We start from the raw sequence: 20,031 nt of genomic DNA on the forward strand, positions 1-20,031 counted from the left end.
ACCTTAAATGCTTCTTTTTTCATTTATTTCTAGAGGCCCCTGCTCCTTCATTTCAAAACGTCCCAAAAATCTGCCATTGCCATCTAATAGTATGTTTAACAGAGTGTATGTAGACTTATTTTGGTGAATTTTTACTGTAGCATTTTCTCATAATCACCTCCTAAACTTGGCACTCCATTCTATATGGGTCTCAATGCATTTCTGAACAATTACATCCCAGCTTTCTTTATTATATGCCTGGGGAAGTGCAGTCGTTGGTGTGCCTTTTTAGTGACGGCTGAAACCTGAAAAAAATAAGCATTTAAGGTGGACCGGAAAAATCCTAATAAGTAGCTGCGAATAAATAGCCAACTTCTGCCTCGTGTTTATACTACCTCTTCTGTGCACCGTGTTTGTTCTGCCCACAAATCTATCTTACTCCCCAAACCCCTAGACTGGTTCTGTAGACACGACGGAGGCGAGCACCAGAGGGATACAGCGATGACTGCTCTGCCTGATCTCTTCTGGTTAGGGTTGCCACATCTGAGTTGTGGAAAACCGGGACGCCCGCGGCGGGGGTGGGGTGGTGGTGCCCTTTACATTCCTTTTTGCTGCCTGTAAAAGTGCCTTCTGTTCCTCGACGAAAGCTTTAAAGTTCCGTCTGATCTGGAGTTAAGCTTTTCCTAACCCAATGATACAGTTGCCTGTATGCACGATCTGCACCGTGTGATTACGCGCGTAGATTTGCATACTACTTAGAACCAATCAAATACAAGCATGCGCCCGCTACAGCAACACGGAGACCAGAAAGCCTATATGTAGACCTGTCAGAAGAGCGGGGAAGAGAACACTGATGCAGAAACAGCAGAATTATAGGTTTGTTCAAAAGTGAAACTAACGAATATGTTACTGGCAATGCATTTTCACGAAAAATCGGGACAATAGGAGTCCCGGGAAAGATTATCAATTTTCCGGGACAATAAAAAAGGAGAACAATCGCGGGAAAACCAGAACGTGTGGCAACCCTACTTCTGGTGTGTGTGTTTATTTGTATGTGTGTCTTGATCAGCTCTCTCTTGACGTACCACGATAAACGCCGATTTGGCAGCGTACCCATCAGGCATGACTGCTGTGGAAAATCATATATTTTTAATCTTTCATTACTGCCAATCTGTTGTTACATCAATATTACATGATCTGCACCTGACCTTACTGCATTTGGTGCTCTCCACGCCTGTATCCTCTGATGTGCACTGATCGGATGTTTTTCATATGAAACCTTCAGGTTTCTTAAGCCTAGTCGCTAATTCTGCTCTTCGTTCATCGCTTCACCTGAACATTAATCTTCGGTACGATGCACAGAAATAATACAGTGTGTCCCGGAGGACTTGTTTCTGCTCTTATCCTCTGTATTTGTGCCTCGCTATTTTTTTAAATGTTTCATGCTATTTCTTTTTCAGTTTTCGCGTGATTTTTCGTATATATATAGGTTGTGTACTTATTGCGTATTTCACTGTTTTTCCAGATCTACAATAAACACCCTGTAGAATAGAGACTTTGTGATGTGGAACAAATGTTTGCTCTTCAGAATGTAAATCACATTCACGTCATGTTTACAGAACAGACTGGTGGACCTTTATGATCTAATCATTGATGGCAGGTGACTCAGCCTGATGTGTGTGCTTCATTCCACTAGGGGGCAGGAATGCCCTGACTTTAAGCATTATTTCTTAATCAATGATCTGGCTTTCAAAATCTTAATATTTAATATGCATAGGGGATGCAAGGGAAAAAAATTACAGTGCTTTAAATATTTTTTTCAAAGACTGAGAATTTCAAATTTTAATATCCTTGGCAAAGTTAGTAAAGGGTAATTCATTAAGGATGTTCAACACAAATTTTATGATAGTTATTAATATTATTATTCACTGATGCTGTGTGGTTAAGCAGTTACTGAACACACTGGCCACTGGTCCTGATTTAATGTCTTCCAAAGACATGGAGCACAACTGACCCCTGTCATCACTGACACCTTTGAAGACCCTTTGGCCCTATTCACTGTCCCACTGTGCTGCAAGGGGACAGTATTTGTGCCGCTGCAAGAAGCATCAAACTGCCATCTCTGAATGAGATCCGGCCAAAGGCACTGACCTCAGTGCTCATGAAGTGTATGGACAGACTGGTCACAGGACAGGAGACATTGTTCCATACTCTCTGGACCCCCTACAGTTTGTGTACTGGAGGACCAGGCCAGTGGATGTCTCTCTCTCTCTCTCTCTCTCTCTCTCTCTCTCTCACCCTTCTTACCAGCCTTGAACACCTGGACAAGAGGGACACCTCGGCCAGGATGTTACCCTGAATGTTCTGTATTACATTAAACATCATTAGAGTATCACAACACATCCACGTAAACGGCCTTCAGACGACTGTTGTGAAAGGCGCTATATAAAAATAAATTGAATTACCCATCGACTTGCTCAGACATTTTGCTGGTTTCAGTGGCACCATTGAGTTTGTTTGGGATGTTCCAGCCATAACTGAGCGGCGTCCGCTAAAGGATCTGAGTTTCACATCACCCATTTTTTTTTGCTAATTTTGTTCCCAAAATATTCACACTGATGTTTCTCTTTGTGGTTTATTTCATAATGTCTTCGTTCAAGGCCCGCAGTCCGTGACTGGAGATGAAATTGCATAACTTTTACGTGTTCTGCACCTGGCCTTACTGTCCCTTAATTGAGTTTCCTGGTTCTCCACACCTGTGACCTGTGATGTGCACTGATTGGTTGTTTTTTCATATGGCACCATCAGGTTCATTAGGTCTAGTCTTCTGGAGAAACACTGGAATGTATCCTTGGCGTCAGAAGCTAAAACACCTTGTCTTCAGTTGGGAGACTGAAACAGAGGCACACTCTCGATTCAAGTGCAGCACATCTTCTTATCTTCTTTTGTTTCGTATTTCCATAGTTTTTTTTTTCTGTTGTACATTAAAATTAGTACACTACAGAATTCAGCCATTTCCAGAGTTAGTCATTTTGGTCGTCCTCAGGGATTATATCAGCAGAATCCTACTCTGCTCTCAGACTCAACAGGGAAAACAACGCAGAGACTCGCTGGCCATAGGTTGCCAGGATCTGAGAAACTGAGGAGGAGATATCAACCAGCAGGTCCCTTCTTAAATCCCACTCAGCAGATCTCCGAGATGTAATGCCCCCCAGATACAGACATAAACAGGGGAAAAGCCATGTAAGAAACACACTTTGAACATCTGCTTTCTCTACGAGCCCAGGAAGCAGAGTTTAATGGTAGTTCCTTTGCCGTAGAGGTAAAAGCCAGCATAGAGGGGCTCGGTGAACGTGGTCTGGACCCTGTGCAGGAGGGTCATTGTGTCAGAGACACTGTAGAAGGACAGAATTCCTGCCCCGTGATCCAGGTACACCCCTATCCTTGAGGATCGGGGGCCAGACACCGTCCAGCATTTATTATTATGCCAGAAATTATACATAGAGGGGAAGTAGTACAAACTCCAGGACTTGTCGTTGTATCCGAAGAGAGTGCGGTCGTTCCCGCCCTTCCTGCTGATTCCTCGGTATGACGCCGCCACGCTGATCCGATTCCCGCTCCACTCTATCTCCCAGTAATGGCGCCCAGACAGGCTCTCCGAGCAAAGCACCTGCGGTTTCTGCTCAAATCGCTCGGCGTGCTCGGGGTACGGCTGCGCTTCTTCCACACGAGTCACCACCCGGTTCCCCTCCGACAGGCAGAGGTATTTATTCACCGTGTTGGGGTCCAGTGTGAGGTGGCAGCCATCTGATACAGAACAACAATGCAGGATATATCAGTCTTATTATTGTACAATATATCATTTTCATTCATTATTACCAGGTTTTATTATATTTCATAATGATTTTTAGTTCATTGTGTCATATTCCAATATTAGCTTTCACATAATGAAAGCAGCCAAGATGTATTTTTTATTATTTTCCTATAGGGTTTAATGTGTGTGAGTACAATCAAACACTCACATCGTACAAATTCGTCTCTGCTCCTGGGCTGGGGTCTCTGTGAAGGATTTTCCTTTTCCACTGCAATTAAAAGTTTTATTATTATTATTATTTGTAATCATTTTATTATTACAACACCCTTGTGCAAATTAATTGAAACAAGATGTTGCGTCTATATGCAGACGGACTGACCACAGTTGAGATGGATATCACAGTGACATTACTTCATACTTATCGCCTTGGGTCCGGTGAATTGATAGAAACTGTATGTGAATAACCCAGGATGGGACGCCAATCCATCACAGGGCAGATACACCATTCATGCCTGCGGGGAATCTGGCAACTCCAGTTAACCTTAGTATGTATTTTGACTGTGGGGGGAAACCAGAGAACCCAGAGGAAACCCCACAATGACACAGGGAGGCCTCTGAACCCCAGAGCATTCACCTGAAACATACATGGATGGCTGAAGCACAGTTACACTACCCAGCTCTAACCCAGCCCGAGCAGGCCTGCCAGTCTGTGGGCACAGCGCCTCCTCTGTCCATCCACTCAGCTCTAACCCCACCCGGGCAGGCCTGCCAGTCTGTGGGCACAGTGACTCCCCTGTCCATCCACTCAGCTCTAACCCCACCCGAGCAGGCCTGCCAGTCTGTGGGCACAGTGCCTCCTCTGTCCATCCACTCAGCTCTAACCCCACCCGGGCAGGCCTGCCAGTCTGTGGGCACAGTGACTCCTCTGTCCATCCACTCAGCTCTAACCCCACCCGGGCAGGCCTGCCAGTCTGTGGGCACAGTGACTCCTCTGTCCATCCACTCAGCTCTAACCCCACCCGGGCAGGCCTGCCAGTCTGTGGGCACAGTGACTCCTCTGTCCATCCACTCAGCTCTAACCCCACCCGAGCAGGCCTGCCAGTCTGTGGGCACAGTGCCTCCTCTGTCCATCCACTCAGCTCTAACCCCACCCGGGCAGGCCTGCCAGTCTGTGGGCACAGTGACTCCCCTGTCCATCCACTCAGCTCTAACCCCACCCGAGCAGGCCTGCCAGTCTGTGGGCACAGTGCCTCCTCTGTCCATCCACTCAGCTCTAACCCCACCCGAGCAGGCCTGCCAGTCTGTGGGCACAGTGCCTCCTCTGTCCATCCACTCCGCATACTTTTTGCCCTGTTGGCTGTGCAAACCAGCCAGTCCAAGGACACTGCATACCTGTCTATGTGACATGTTTCAATTAATTTGCACAAGGACATGTATTATTATCATCATCACCACCATCACAGTCATTTATCATGTCATTCTACTAAATATCAGATGGATGAATGGATGGATAGTATCATATGTTACTCTACACATGTTCCCATGTTATTTTTTAAAGAGCTGGCATTCAGAGCAGACATACTCACATGAAGTGCATTTTTTAGCCTTTAGGACACAGACATCTTTCACTGCACAGAGAGAAAAGAGACATGTGGACGTATACAGGCAATGGACAATTCTTAGCTATATCTTACTTGTAACACAATTTGACAGGTAGTAATTGTAACATTAAATCTCTGTTGCTATTATTTTCGTTGTAATTCTAACATTGCATAAATTACTTTTTTTTAAGACACATGAATCATGAAAAACAGAAGACATGCACATATTTCCAACCTGCTTGGGAGATCCCAGTTAATGTGTCCTTACAGCTTCTCTCCAGTTGTGCTTTTAAGTCAAAAAGAGCTTTCTTCACATTCTCAAACGAGCCAGGTGGGACGAGGGGGATGCTGGGGAGGGGGACAGATGCAAGGGGGACGCAGAGGATCTGGCAACCCTGCAGGGAGAAGCACAGACAGATAAACAGACATTTAAAGACAATAGCGTTAGCCACCATTAACACCTATGAAAATGAACAGCAGGAGTGTTATCAATGCTTCTGACAACTGACTGAGGACAAAATAGTGCAATTACGTGCTGAAAAGAACCAGAAGTGTGACCTGCAGGAAATGGATGTGATCCTCTGTGTGTGAAAGCTGCTCCAGCTCAGAGTGTCTCCTCTTCAGCTCATCAATCTCCTGCTCCAGTCTCTCCATGTGTCCTTCAGCCTGACTCACTGCAGCCTTCTCCTGATCTCTGATCAGCTCTGTCACCTCAGAGCGTCTTCTCTCAATGGTGCGGATCATCTCAGTGAAGATCCTCTCGCTGTCCTCCACTGCTGATTGGGCAGAGAGCTGTCAGGAGCAGGGAGATTGAGCATATGGATGAATTGGCTGAATGTGGCCCAAGGATTTTAGAAATGGGGCATAAGCCTATGACTGGAATATAGTCCTGAAATGTCTCTTCCAGACGTGGCCTTCTTCACAGCTTCATACTCACTGACAGTGCATGCACAGCTTTCTTCATCTCCTGTAGCTCCTTCTCTCTCTCCTGGATCCATTTCTGGAATTCCTTCTGTGCGATCTCCTGTTGCTTCTGCGGGAAAAAAGGAAGCCACCTATGTTTACAGGTTCACACCAGAAATAGCCTATGGTGCAACCAAATGATCCTGTTGGAACCGTTGTGGATCTAACAGCACTTTCACTTTACTTAGAAAGCTACAGATGCAGAAGGTCATGAGGTTCTCAGTAGAAATGTCCTATATATCTAAAAAATAACATAGAGGCCAACGGGGTTCTGCATCATCTGAGAATGTACATTAAAGAAATGAATCATTAAAAAAATACACGCGGTATTCAAAATATTCATACGACTGTGAACTTCTACAAGACCGCAGAACTGCCCTGTATCTCCCATGTTTTACCTGCTTCTCGGTCCTTCCTGCGGCAGCTGAGACTGTATCATGGCCTCTGTGTTCATCCATCACACACAGCAGACAGATACACTGCTGCTCGGTACGGCAGTAGACCTCCAGCGGTCTGTCATGGTGGGAACAGACCTTGTCCTGCAGACGTCCAGTGGCATCAGTCAGCTTGTGCTTCTTAAAAGCTGGAGACTCATAGTGAGGCTGGAGGTGAGTTTCACAGTAAGAGGCCAGACACACCAGGCAGGACTTGACAGCTTTGTGTTTTCTCCCAGTGCAGACGTCACACTGCACATCTCCAGGTCCGGCATGATGGTCAGCAGGAGTAGTTGCATGCAATCCAGTTTTCTTCAGTTTCTCCACCACTTCAGCCAGAACGGTGCTTTTGTTCAAATCAGGCCTTAGTTTAAAGATCTGCCTGCACTGGGGGCAGCTGCAAACACCAAGAAGATCCTCCTTATCCCAGCAGCTCTTAATGCAGCTCATACAGTAACTGTGTCCACAGGGTATAGTCACGGGATCTTTCAGTAAATCCAGACAAATCGGGCAGCTGAACTGGACTTTATTTAAGAAATTTCCTGTGTCAGCCATCTTGCTGCACAGGGCGAGAGTTCAGTTTACTTTTTTTTCTAGAAGTTGCTGTGTGTGCGTGTGAGTGGGAGTGACTTCCTGGTTTGGAGCTGCAGTGGGTGTGGTTTTACAGTGAGGCCCAGGGGTGACGAGGAGAACCAGCAGAGGCAGAAATATGACCCAAGATCATAAACCAGTTTGCACACAGTCGCTTTTGCCAGCGTGCCCTTGACTTATACTTATTACCTAGTGAAGTGTTTCAGTGTTTTCTCTGTGTCTTGCAAACAATGGTTAAGTTTCAGAGACCCACATTACAGGAAAAGTGGGACAGGTTTTGTGTGTAAGAATGGGAGGGATTTCCTGATTCCTCTTTGGGAGGTGTGATCTTTTGGGTTCGGCTGATAGCAGCACACGTCTCAAGGGGTGGACTTTGCTCCATCATGTGTATGTAACGTTTATCTCTTCTCAGCTTCCAATCTGACTGCACAGTTTGTGTGTTTTTGCGTGCGGTAAATGAAAGGCTTACACCCTATATCCTATGCTGTCTGGGAGAATCTCCAGGTGACCCGACCAGGAGATGCAGAGGATTGATGGATGCAATCATTTTACAATAAATGTCTTTTATGTATTAAAAAAATGCATTTTTTTTCAGTGCCAAGTTAAAAAAATCTGAATAATATCTAATATTTGAAAATTAAATATGCAATAAAAATCATATAGATGTTTGAATAACTTTGAGTTCCCCCCACAGTCCAAAAACATGCTGAGGCTAATTGGGGTTACTGAAATTGCCCATAGGTGTGCTTTTGTGAGTGAATGGTGTGTGTGTGTGTGTGTGTGTGTGTGCTCTGCGATGGGCTGGCCCCCCGTCCTGGGGTGTTCCCCGCCTCATGCCCATAGCTTCTGGGATAGACTCCGGACCCCCATGACCCAGAAGGATAAGCGGTTTGGAAAATGGATGAATGGATGTTTGAATAATCTGACATATAATTAATTAATTCCAGCAGTTTTTTACATTAGCCTTCTGAGGTTCATAAACCTGTAACATCTCAGTCAAAGTTAGCTGTAAGTAATTAAAAATGCAAATTGATACAGACTCAGGGGTTAGCTAACCAAGAGATAATAATAATTACAATACAGAGCCTGAATGAATTGTGAGGTTGAGAAGTCAATTTGGTCAAGTTCCACCAGGGGGCACCGATGTGCGTGAATTTTTCTGAAAAACCTTTTGGGAATTAGTTGGGTAATGGCAGTGTGCCACAGTGACTGTATGTACAGTACAGCTACTTTTCCCAGGATCAGAATTACATAAAAAGCTTGTGATACAATACAGTAAGTACATGGTGACAGTACTTGGGGAGCGTGATCCATGGAGGGCTGCTGTGGCTTCGGGGGTTTGGGATGACACCTCTCAGTCAGCCAATAATAAACTGTGGTTCTCAACTTCAGTCCTGGGGACCCACTGCTATTGGCCGATTGAGAGGCCATCCCAAAAACCTGCACCCACAGCGGCCCCCCATGGATCAGGCTCCCCACCTCTGCTGTAAAGTGTGAGTGGGATTAGTGTACATTTATAATACAGCCCTGATTCATATTCAGATTCATGAGGCTTTTGGCTCCCAGTACAACACTGGTGCTGTTTGTGCCGCTCTGCCAACCAGACAGCTTGTGAGAGCTACAAGTGTTTATTTACCTCCTAATTCAGCACATCCTGTGGGTCATTTCCACTAGGCCTCTGAATTGCCTTTGATCAAAGGAAGTAAGAGGCAGTTTTGAGCACTACTGTTTGACTTGTATCAAAGAATATATCCACTATTTATCTTTATTTTTATTAATACATTAATAGCACAACATTAATACCGGCTTATAAGATGAATGGATAACCCTTAGACACTTTTCTGATTAATTTTTATTTTCTATAACAAAACAGAAAAAGTGGGAAAAAAATCTATTTAACCGTGCATTTATGAAATGAATATAATCCTTCTATACTGTATCTAACACATGCTTTCACTAACGCCTGGGTTCCCTTCGTTTCTTGTTGATTCAAACTGCACAGTGACTGACAGCACACAGTAATCCCACCTACTCCGTGTCTCAAGAACATTTTTTACTGAAAAGTAAAAAAAAATACATTAAATAACTAAAGGGTTGTCAGCTGTCACGCATCTGGCGTGACGCTCACGCTTCCAGACTCAAACGCTCAAGTGAGAGACCTTACGGCAAATCTATATTTTTCCATTGTAAAGCTACAAATGGCTACATCAGAAGCGTTGGGGAAGTCTGCAAACCCTACAGGCTATGCACAATGTTGATAGAACTGTTACATACATGTAAATGAATTGAAAATCTCATGCCAGCCAGCTGACCAAAGTTGGTAACACTGTAACTACATCAACAATCCAGCAAAAGTCAGAGTAAACCAGTCAAACTATGCAGACTGGATGTATTGGTGTCTCTAAATTAATATATTAACCTAATGTAGGTTTTACTTAAAATAATATAGAAACATGATAAAATTCATAATTCTACAGCAATTTGATCTCACATGCCACTTTTCTCATGGCTTTTAACACAAATGCACCTTGCTGCCCCCATAAATGAAAAATGCGGGATGCAGACACTGCGTGAACGTGGTCTGGACCCTGTGCAGGAGGGTCATTGTGCCAGAGATACTGTAGAAGGACAGAGTTCCCGCGCCATGATTCAGGTACACCCCTATCCTGGGGGAGGGGGGGCCGGACACTGGGATCTCCTCATTATTATGCCGGAAGAAGTATTTGGAAGGAGAGCAGTATAAACTCCAGGACTTTTCATTCCGCCCCAGGCAGGCTCTGTTTCCTTCTCCTCTCCTGCTGATTTCTTTATACGACACTGCAATAATAACCCAGTTCCCACTCCACTCTGCCTCCCAGTAACAACGTCCGGACAGCCCCTCCCTGCACAGCACCTGCAGATAGAAGTCAAACCTGTCCGCGCACTCGGGGTATGACTGATCCGCCCCCACCCACTTCACGACGCGATTCCCGTCTAACAGACGCAGGTGATTATGCGTGGTGTTGGGGTCCAGGGTGAGGTGGCAGGAATCTGATGGAGGAGAAAAAACAAAGAAGATTTCAAGAGCTTTTAGACCAATCCTTTTCATGCCCATTTATTGATTAACAACTGTCCAAAAATGCAAAAATTTTAAAGCAGACTGTTATAGCTGTCAACACTCCAGTTTCACCCGATTTCCCACCCTTCCTCCCGATTGACCTTTTCTCCCAATCGCCCCCTGATTTTCTGCACCCACACCTTTACAATCGTGAGAACTGATCAGCAAATCTAATCATCAGGGACTATCTGTCTGCTCATTATTTTTGTGCGTAAGCAGTGTTGCATGCGGCCATCATTTCAGGCATGCCTGCGTTCACATAAATGTACGCACATTGCAGAAACTCCTCCCTCGTCCCGGGCTCCGGCGTGTGCAGCACTGCCTCCTGTTTCGCTAGAATCGGGCAGAGAAAGGCAGCCGGTTACCCCATGCCTCTGAATAAAGGCACATGAAGTGAAGGTAATGAATTGGCATCGTTGTCACACTACAGCATAAGACAACGAAATATGTCATCGGCATTTAACCCATATATGACATAGCAATGGGCAGCTATTTAACACCCTGGGGAGCAGTGCTTGTGGGAGGGGGGGGAGTACCTTGCTGGTTGGGGATTTGAACCAGCAACCTTCCTCAGACAAGCCAGTTTTTAACAGTTAAATGTAGATTACTTTCGAGGGGATAAAGCCACATCAGTAATGCAAAATCTAATGGAAAATTTCTACGAACAAAAAAAAAATTCTCATTGTGGTTGGTTGCTTTTAGTTAGCTGTCGTTGATTACAGTAAAGTTTCTTTGGGGGATTCCCTGGAAATTCAGCTATGCAGATATGTTAATACTCACTTTGCAGAAAGTTTTCTTCGCTCTTTCTCTGTACGATGCCAACGTCTCTCACTGTAGAGACATTAATATAATTTATGTCCAGGTTACATGCTTGTTCACCAAAGCTCTAATTTCATAATTATATATATATATATATATATATGCTAAGTTTTTCTTTTTTTCCTTTAACTGTCTCAGTCGTTTTTTCTCCACAGACCTGTTTGCGAGATCTTGGTTACTTTCAGTTTCAGGAGCCCCGTCACCTGCTCTTTTAGGTCAGAGATGGCATTCCTCACATCCCTGAATGAACAGTGTGGGTAGACAGGGAGGCTGGGCGAGCTTTCACCAACAACGGACTCACAGAGGGATTGGAAGCTCTATAAAATATTTCAGCATTGACATTGTGAGGTCAGACACACTCAGTCGGATGCATCTTGAAGTGTCCCATAGTTGGCGATTGAGTTGAGCCTCAGAAATATTGCCCTTACCTGGAGAAAATGGATGTGATCCTCCGTGTGTGAGAACCTCTCCAGCTTCGCGTCTCTCCTCTTGAGCTCAACAATCTCCTGCTCCACCTGCTTGAGGAGTCCTTCAGCCCGACTGACTGCAGCCTTCTCCTGATCTTGGATCAGCTCTTTCACCTCTGAGCGCTTCCGTTTAATGAAGCGCATCATGGTGGCAAAGGTCTTATCGCTATCCTCCACTGCAGCTTGCGCAGAGCGCTGTGAAAGATGTGGATGTAGATGTGAACTGTCGACCCCGTCATGTGACCTGATCCAGTGTGGTGTATGTTGGAGCTCCACTGCGCAGGAAATAGCTTAACTTGGGTTCCTGTCTCAGCTGCCACACTTACCTTGAGTGAATCCACAACCTGCCTCAGCGTCTGTATCCTTTTCTCTTTCTCCTGGATTTTGTTCTGGAGTTCAGTCTATGGGAGATAGAAGAAGATAGATTGTCAACCTATCCGTACATGGACAAACATGTTTGTGGGAAAAACTATGCAGGTTACTTTTTAAATACCATGTCTGTCATAAATTTGCAGTTTGGTCATACTGTCTGTCAGAATATGCCACGGAGATGACCCCTGTACAATGTTATATCGATCTATGGTTCTTGTTCACCATAATCCCAGCAGGTGGAAACAGTCCGCTGAAGAAATACATGTTTTGGCAGAAAACTAAAAAGCAAAGGACACACACACACACACACATTCTGCAGCAACCTGTATCAGCAGGCTAAGTGCCATGTAAATATTTTGGTGACCCACCTCTCCAGAACTTTGAGCAAATTGTTTCTTCTGGCCTCTTTTAGCTCTGATGATAGAGATGGATGGCCACGTTATAGAGCCGGGACCAGGTGGTGCATGAATCACAGGGCAGATCTGCTCACTAACGACAGTCTGCCTTAGTCTCAGAGATGGTTTTTCTTTCTCTTTTCAGGTCTCAGGTCAAACTCATTTATTGGATCAATTGTGCTGATGAGCTGCCAGCCCTCAAATTCACAGCAGTTTAATAGAGTACAAGAGCAGATAGGTGAAAGCTTAACAGGAGCCGGATTAATCTGTTCTTCTGACTTTAATTTTCTGGGAGTATGACCTGTTCTATACTGTAGACATTTACATATTAATCTAACACTTTTATCTCAGATGACATACCACAGAAGGAAAGACTGTAATTCATATGTGCTTCTTGGGATTCAAACCCACAACCATTGTGTTTTTAGCACAGAGCTTTACTTATTGACCTACAGGAGTCTCATCACATTCATCTACTACTGAGAAAATGGGGTCAGAGAGTCCCTGGAGCAGGGGTTAAGGACCTTGCTCAAGGGCACAATGGCAAAATCATTCTGCCGACCCTGGGATTTGAACCAGCGAACTTCCGTTCATAAGCATAGCGAGCTAGCCCGCTAAGCCGAACAAAAGAATCGCCAATATGAAATGTTGTAAAATCTGCAACTCTAAAGGAAAACTGGTTATAGCGGCTGCTGTTTTGCAATATTAGCTTTTGCCTTCTGAAAGATCCACCCACGCAGTAGTGTGCAGAGATGGTAGCTAATTTTGACTCAACAGGAAGTATTGGTTAGGCTAAGCCGGCAGTTACAGCTTCTGTAAACTTCACTTGGCCGTTGGCACATGGGATCAGGTCTCCATTCTGTGAACCGAGTTTTATACACCGAGGAAAAAGATGTTGCCAACAGAGTCAGCTGGGGCTGAAATGGAGGCGGAACTGCGATGCTAAAAACAATTGGGGTTCAAAGTGTTTTCAAAAATACGTCCTGGATAACAACATAATAGCCATTCAGCAATGTTTTCATATACAAAATGTGGGATATTTTCGCACGCATGTAAGATATACCCTGAACAGTTATAGCTATGTCCATCAGCTGCATGATTCCAGCCATGATGAATCTTAAGCGGGAGATTTATAGGTTTTGTTCTTTACCATCAAAGCTGTCAAACTATGTTTTGCCAGTATTTCATCATGTTCTGTATTTAAGCACCATCTGTCCAGCAATGATTTGGAAATAAGGATGCAGGCATGCCTAATCGCTTTTGACTGAACACACACAAATGGTCTCTTCACAACATTTCCTAGAAAACTAGAACAGCGGTACCAACATATTTTATAATAAATGGATTGATACAATTGATACAAAAAAGGGTAAAAGGCACGAGATCAAATACGTCTGCTTCTTTTTTTTAAAGATACTTCTTTGATCCCTGTGGGGTCAAAGAAGTTCCCCGAACTTGCTCTCTGTAGATGAGTACAAACTGGCCACGAAGGGCAGCCACCCAGGGAGCTGGGGGTTAAGGGCCTTGCTCAAGGACCCACAGATATGCTGCGGCTGGGCTGACAACTGACAAACCTTCTGATCACTGCCACAGAGGCTTAGCCCACTGAGCCATGCACTGCCCAAGAGGGGTTTTTAATCTATGACTCATCCTCAGATAGTATAAAAATCCATGCGGATTTGTTTTGCTGGATGTGTCGGGCAATGTGGGCATTGTTTACTGTGCTATCCAGAGTGACTTCGGTAATGCTGCTAACATGAAGTGCTCACATCCCAGACATTGCCTAGCAACACAGAGAAACTGGGCAGTCCTATTATTTAAAACCATAAAAAGAAGCCTTGAAATATACTCCCATGCATTTTGTTCCCCTCTTTCTTTTCTTTTTCCACTCCATAGGAAAGCAGATCTACAGAAAATGTTGCAATTAAACTGCCACAGAAACAGGCATGAAACAAAATGCCTTTAACTGCACGTCTTGTGATAAAGACGTTGTAATTTTAATTGTGATCTGATATCAGATTGCCTTGCTTCCATTTATCGCTTATTCATACCTGCTTCTCAGTCCTTCCTGCAGCAGCTGAGACTGTATCATGGCCTCTGTGTTTGTCCATCACGCAGAGCACGCAGATACACTGCTGGTCGCTACGGCAGTAGACCTCCAGCAGTTTATCGTGATGGGGACAGACCTTGTCCTGAAGATGTCCAGTGGCATCGATCAGCTTGTGCTTCTTTCCTGGGTTGAGCTCATCGTGAAGCTGCAGATGACCTCTGCAGTAAGAAAACAGACACACCAGGCAGGACTTGACAGCTTTGCGTTTTCTCCCAATGCAGACGTCACACTCCACATCTCCAGGTCCAGCATAACTTTGAGAAGGAGAGCTGCCTTGCAGTCCTGTCTTTTTCAGTTTCTCCACCATGTCAGCCAGCACAATGTTTCTGCCCAGAACAGGTCTGGGTATGAAGGTTTTTCTGCACTGGGGGCAGCTGTAAACACCAGTGCGGTCCTTGTAATCCCAGAAGACCTTAATGCAGCTCATACAGTAACTATGTCCACAATTAATGGTCACTGGATCCTTCAGTAGATCCAGACAGATTGGACAGCTGAACTGGGTCTTGCTCAGAATGAATCCAGACTCTGCCATTTCGCTACACACCTCGACAGGCTGAATTTCTCTTCAGCGGAAAAGTTTTTTATCGTAGTTGACAAGTGGGAGGAACTTCCTGCCTCTTTTTTTCTCTTCTATTCAACCTCCAATTGCTTCATTTCAGAACAATAATCACAAATTATTTATCACTGTACAAAGCAGACGAGCTACATATCTCCCTCTTTATTATTTTGCATTACATATAATCTTTATGAAGACGGAACAAGCAGTTTGTAGGGATGCGCGATATATGGATTAACATTCCGATTTTGCTGGCCATTATTTAACCTTTATCACTATTCAAAGTTAGCAGCACAACAACTGAAATACTGGTAATGACTGCACTGGATTCCTCTGGGTGGAAATAAATTAACCTGTATGGAACCCTGGGTGACTATGTGGGTGGGGTCAGCACCGTCCGGCACCTTGCCCAATAATAAGGTGTCAGGCACTGATGGCCCCGCCCACCTGCTCACCCTCTCCTGTGTATTCTGTTCTGACACCTGCATGGCTCCTCCCCCCTCCTGTCATACACCTGCATGGCTCCTCCCCCCTCCTGTCATACACCTGCATGGCTCCTCCCCCCTCCTGTCATACACATGCATGGCTCCTCCCCCCTCCTGTCATATTCATGCATGGCTCCTCCCATTGTTTAAATGCTATACTGTACTGACCCCCCCCCTCTGGTCTCTGGTTCTCCTGCAGTGATCCCAGCAGCCACCAACAGGCAAAGGCCCTCGGGGAGGGAATTCTGATGCTGTTATTTATCGTATGTGACAGTGATTGCATCTTCTGCAGAGCAGCACTGAGAAGCTGGCAGTGAGACACAGGTGATGTCAGGTATCAAAGCGTCTTTCAGAGTGCATGTTAACATGAATCCCTTCTCATGCACATTTTTTTTTCTCACTGTTTTTTTTTTTTTTTTTAAATTAGATTAAATGTCTTTTGTCCGTTCATAATGATTCATACACAGAATGAGGTGGAGAAGGACTGCAAAACTTTTTCAGTTAGACTCATACACAGGATGTTTCTGCGTTTTACAAGAATTTAGCAGTTTTTATCAGTGCAGGCTCAGGAATAGAGGAAATAAAGACCTACTTTTACGTATGAGATCTTCTCGATAGTAGCTCGTCAACAGTCAGCTACCACAGGGTGCAGGAAGTTCTGTCAAATGCTAAAAATATACCATCTGAAAAGCTATTTTGCTTTACTTTTGCAAAATAGTATAGTGACAATGAAACTGTACTATTTTGCAAAAGCAAAAGTAGCAATACGCATTAGATTACCCTACAGAACTTTATCTGCATACCATTTCAGGCATATTAATTTGAAACTGCTACAAGTGGGATCATGGATTAAGAGCTTTTCTCAGGCAGAAGGAAAATCATCTCCATGTTATGCATGGGTGTCCACATGCATGCATCTTGCCAACTGATTGAACAATCTGACCCCCCCCCCCCCCCCGTTTAAAATGAAAACATTTAATGGTTTGATTTTAATACTTAGGCATTCCTCATAGCACTCTGAGGAGCCTTATAGCACCCTATGATGTTGTTTGACACCTTTTTTCATTTCAGTGAAAGAGGTTCAATAAACGTACTTTTACATGAAAGGAGTCTTGTCACTAGACAGTTTCAGATTGCCTTCCCCCATAACGGTTGACAGTGTAACGTTCTCACCCTACACAGGTGGCAGGGACGGATTATGGGTTGTGTGGGCCCCTGGGCAAAACGTTCGCGAGCCCCCCCCCCCCCAGCACCACCACCACAACCACCACAATTCAAGGGCCCTTGGCAGCCAAACGCCCTCCCTCCATGTTTCCATCCGAGGCCCTATAGGGTCAGGGGCCCTTGTAGGCAGAGGATCAAACAATGTAGGCCCTCTAAAATAGACAAACGAAAATACATTGTTGATAAGCGTTGTAAATTGTTTTGGGCTAGGGGCCCCACGAGCCCCCTGCACCCCAAGGGCCCCTGGGCAGCGGCCCCGCTGGCCCGGTCCGTAATCCGTCCCTGACAGGTGGCAGGTTTATACCTCGTGGGAATAGGTCATATTAAGAGGTAAGAGTATTCTTCTAAAAAGTGAAGGAAAATGTTTTTAAGAAATGCCGAGTGAGGAGTCTGAGTGTCTGGGATTGCGGTCGTCCTGGATAAAGACCAAGATCCAGGCATTTAATGACTTCTTAGGCACAGCCGTCAGTAGTGTGTCTGTCTGCGGGGAGAATGTCGACCTTGTCCAGAGATTTACCTCGGCAGCGACATTCATGTGTCTGGTGACTCGTCCTATGAAGTCAGCAGACGGATTGGAAGAGCATGGGGGGTCATGAGGTCGCTGGAAAGGGGTGTGTGATGCCCCTGATATCTTTCCAAGAGGACGCAGGTCCAAGTCTTTAGAGTCCTGGTGCTGCCTGTCTTGCTGCATGGATGTGAGACATAGACGCTAACCAGTGACCTGAGACAAAGATGGGACTCTTTCGGTACTGTGTCTCTTTGGAGAATCCTTGGGTACCGCTGGTTTGACTTTGTGTCGAATGAGCGGTTGCTAGAGGAGTCCCGAATGAGGCACATTACCTGCATTGTGAGCGAGTGTCAGTTACAGCACTACGGCCATATGGCGGGTTTCCCTGAGGGTGATCCGGCTCGTAGGATCCTCATTGCTGGGGATCCAAGCGGCTGGACCAGGTCGAGGGGACGCCCACGTAACACCTGGCTGCGGCAGTTGGATGGCCATTTCCAGAGGGTGGGACTGGACCGTGTGTCTGCCTGGGGGGTCGTCAGCCGGGATCCCGAGGACTTGAGTATTAACTGAGTCAGTACTATAAGTTACTTGTTCCCCCTCAAGTAAAGAGTTACCAGAAAATCAATTAAGGCTGACTTTAGTATGTGGTGTCCAGTCTTCTTCTGTTGCTCATCTCTCTGTATGCATTTGGAGAAGGCGAGCTGTCTGAGCTGTATGGTCATCGAACTGCATTTATCAAATAAAGATGTATTGCGAAATGCCACAAAGAAGTGTCCGCTATTTTTTACTTGGGTGACACATTCGCCGAGAAGCAAACTTCACCGGAAGCGTTACAACAAGCAGTCAAGTTGACAAGCAGCAGAAGTGTCAATGAGCTAATAACATTAGTTAGCTACAAAGTTAGCTGCAAATACTACGGTTTGTATTAGCTATCTAGTTAGCGACAAAGTTATATCTGGTGCGTTTTTTTCCTGACTTTTTTGGTGATACCAAGAACAGTTGGCTGCCAACTTATGGCTTGTATGTTTTTTGCAAACTTTGCTTTCTTAAACCCCATCAAATGATCAAATATGGTATCTGCATGGAATACATGGACCATTATGATTCATTAATGATGAGCAAACATGATATCAGTACATAAGTAACACTTAGTTTCTAATTAACTGCTACCTTAACATGTCAGTTCTCTACTAACAGGATCAGCCTCTGTTATGTCAGTTCCCCTGGTGGCCAGCAGAGGTAGCTGGTCATCCCAGTGTCTTTGGCTCCCGGTGTGTTTTCCTGTTCCCAGCGCTGCTGCGTAGCTTAATGGGCTGAGCGGGTTGTTGTCATTCACACTCCCCATTTATTGTCGTGGCGACATAAACCATGTCATAATTAACTGTTTATTTCTGGTTTTACTTATGTTAGTTATTTGGTGTATTTCTATGTGTTCACAGGTTGAACTGTGTTCACTTTGCTTTAGTTTCCCTTGGTGTTTGAACCTTCCTGTATCTGCTAATTAACCTCACCTGCCCTTGTTATCCGTGTGTGTATATATGTACTTGTCCTTGCCTTGTTTCCTCAGTCAGTCATATTGGTTATTGTTGTGTGTTAGTTCCCATGTTTTTATTGTCCTGGTCTTTGCTTGGTCCACATCAGTCTTAGTATAACTATGAAATATCAGTTACTTCTTATTTTTACCTACTTGTCTTGATCCCATGTGGTTCCTTTGTTCTCTGGTTCTTGCTTTGTGTCCCGTATTGTTTAATAAAACCCTGTTTTTTGAGACCTGCCATGTGGATCATCCCTCCGTCGTCATGCCCCACAATAACAGACCTTACGTTTTTCTTTCTCAGTAACCAGTTGCGAATTTAAAATGTCAGATCGGTAAAACACAGAGAAAGGACTGATGCAGATATTTTTTAATGGATCTTTAATAATCGGCCTATTTGTATAGCTGAACACTGAGCTGTTCCTTCTGAGTTCTGTGGGATAATCTATATTTTATACTGCTACGGTATTCCAGCGTTATAATGCAGCACTCTTGTATCTCACAACTCTGCTTCAGACATCCCTTGATTGACCTCCTTGTTAGCTTTTCTGTTTGTACTGCTGCTGTTTTGTTTCACAAGCTCATTAGCTGTGACCCGTCAATCACTTGATCAGAGGCGTGAGAAAGTCAGTGGCTTTGACTGGCACACACAAGCATATGAGACTCTTAGCAGGGGCATGGTGATGCAACACATTGATGCAGTTAGTGCTCAAGGAACCTAATCAGCTAGAAAACTGTCAGATGAAAGTCAGCCACAAGCTTTCCACAGGAAAAGGCAACAAAAAAAGAAAAAAATATGAAGCACAGAACAGCTCTTTTCTGTGCTGTGGTCAACAAAAATGAACAAGCTGGAAATAACCATGGTGGATTATGGGTGTGCATTGCTGCATGTCACCGCGGCTGTTACCACTATCGACACCGACCTCCATGATTCTTCTCACTTCGTTTCTCGTTGAGGACTGGAGCCAGTGTACTGGTCCTTGAAACATCACCTTAATTATTTAACAGGGACATTGCCTAGCAACAGTTGATGCCTTTGTCTGCAAATGCCCAAAAAAGGGTAGAATGATGTGAAAGCATGG

The 20,031-nt window shown here is 44.8% G+C and overlaps 1 protein-coding gene and 1 pseudogene across 6 annotated transcripts in view; one reads left to right on the forward strand and one right to left on the reverse strand.

Moving 5' to 3' along the window:
- The window catches only part of LOC111860736 (leucine-rich repeat-containing protein 24-like), a 43,263-nt gene that overhangs the window by 7,343 nt on the left and 15,889 nt on the right, over positions 1-20,031 (forward strand). The window contains exons 1-2 of one of the 6 annotated variants that reach the window (XM_072710557.1): positions 14,716-14,805; positions 15,883-16,007. The exons of 2 other annotated variants lie outside the window; for them this stretch is intronic. The gene's annotated coding sequence lies outside the window, so the exon portion shown is untranslated. Of the gene's footprint in view, positions 1-14,715; positions 14,886-15,420; positions 15,510-15,882; positions 16,008-20,031 lie in introns of those variants that run through there. 3 more of the 6 variants (XM_072710556.1, XM_072710555.1, XM_072710558.1) reach the window with 3 other exon arrangements.
- LOC111860732 (uncharacterized) lies at positions 1,723-15,252 on the reverse strand (annotated as a pseudogene).

Source organism: Paramormyrops kingsleyae, chromosome 4 (assembly GCF_048594095.1).
Source record: "Paramormyrops kingsleyae isolate MSU_618 chromosome 4, PKINGS_0.4, whole genome shotgun sequence".
Lineage (NCBI taxonomy): Eukaryota > Metazoa > Chordata > Actinopteri > Osteoglossiformes > Mormyridae > Paramormyrops > Paramormyrops kingsleyae.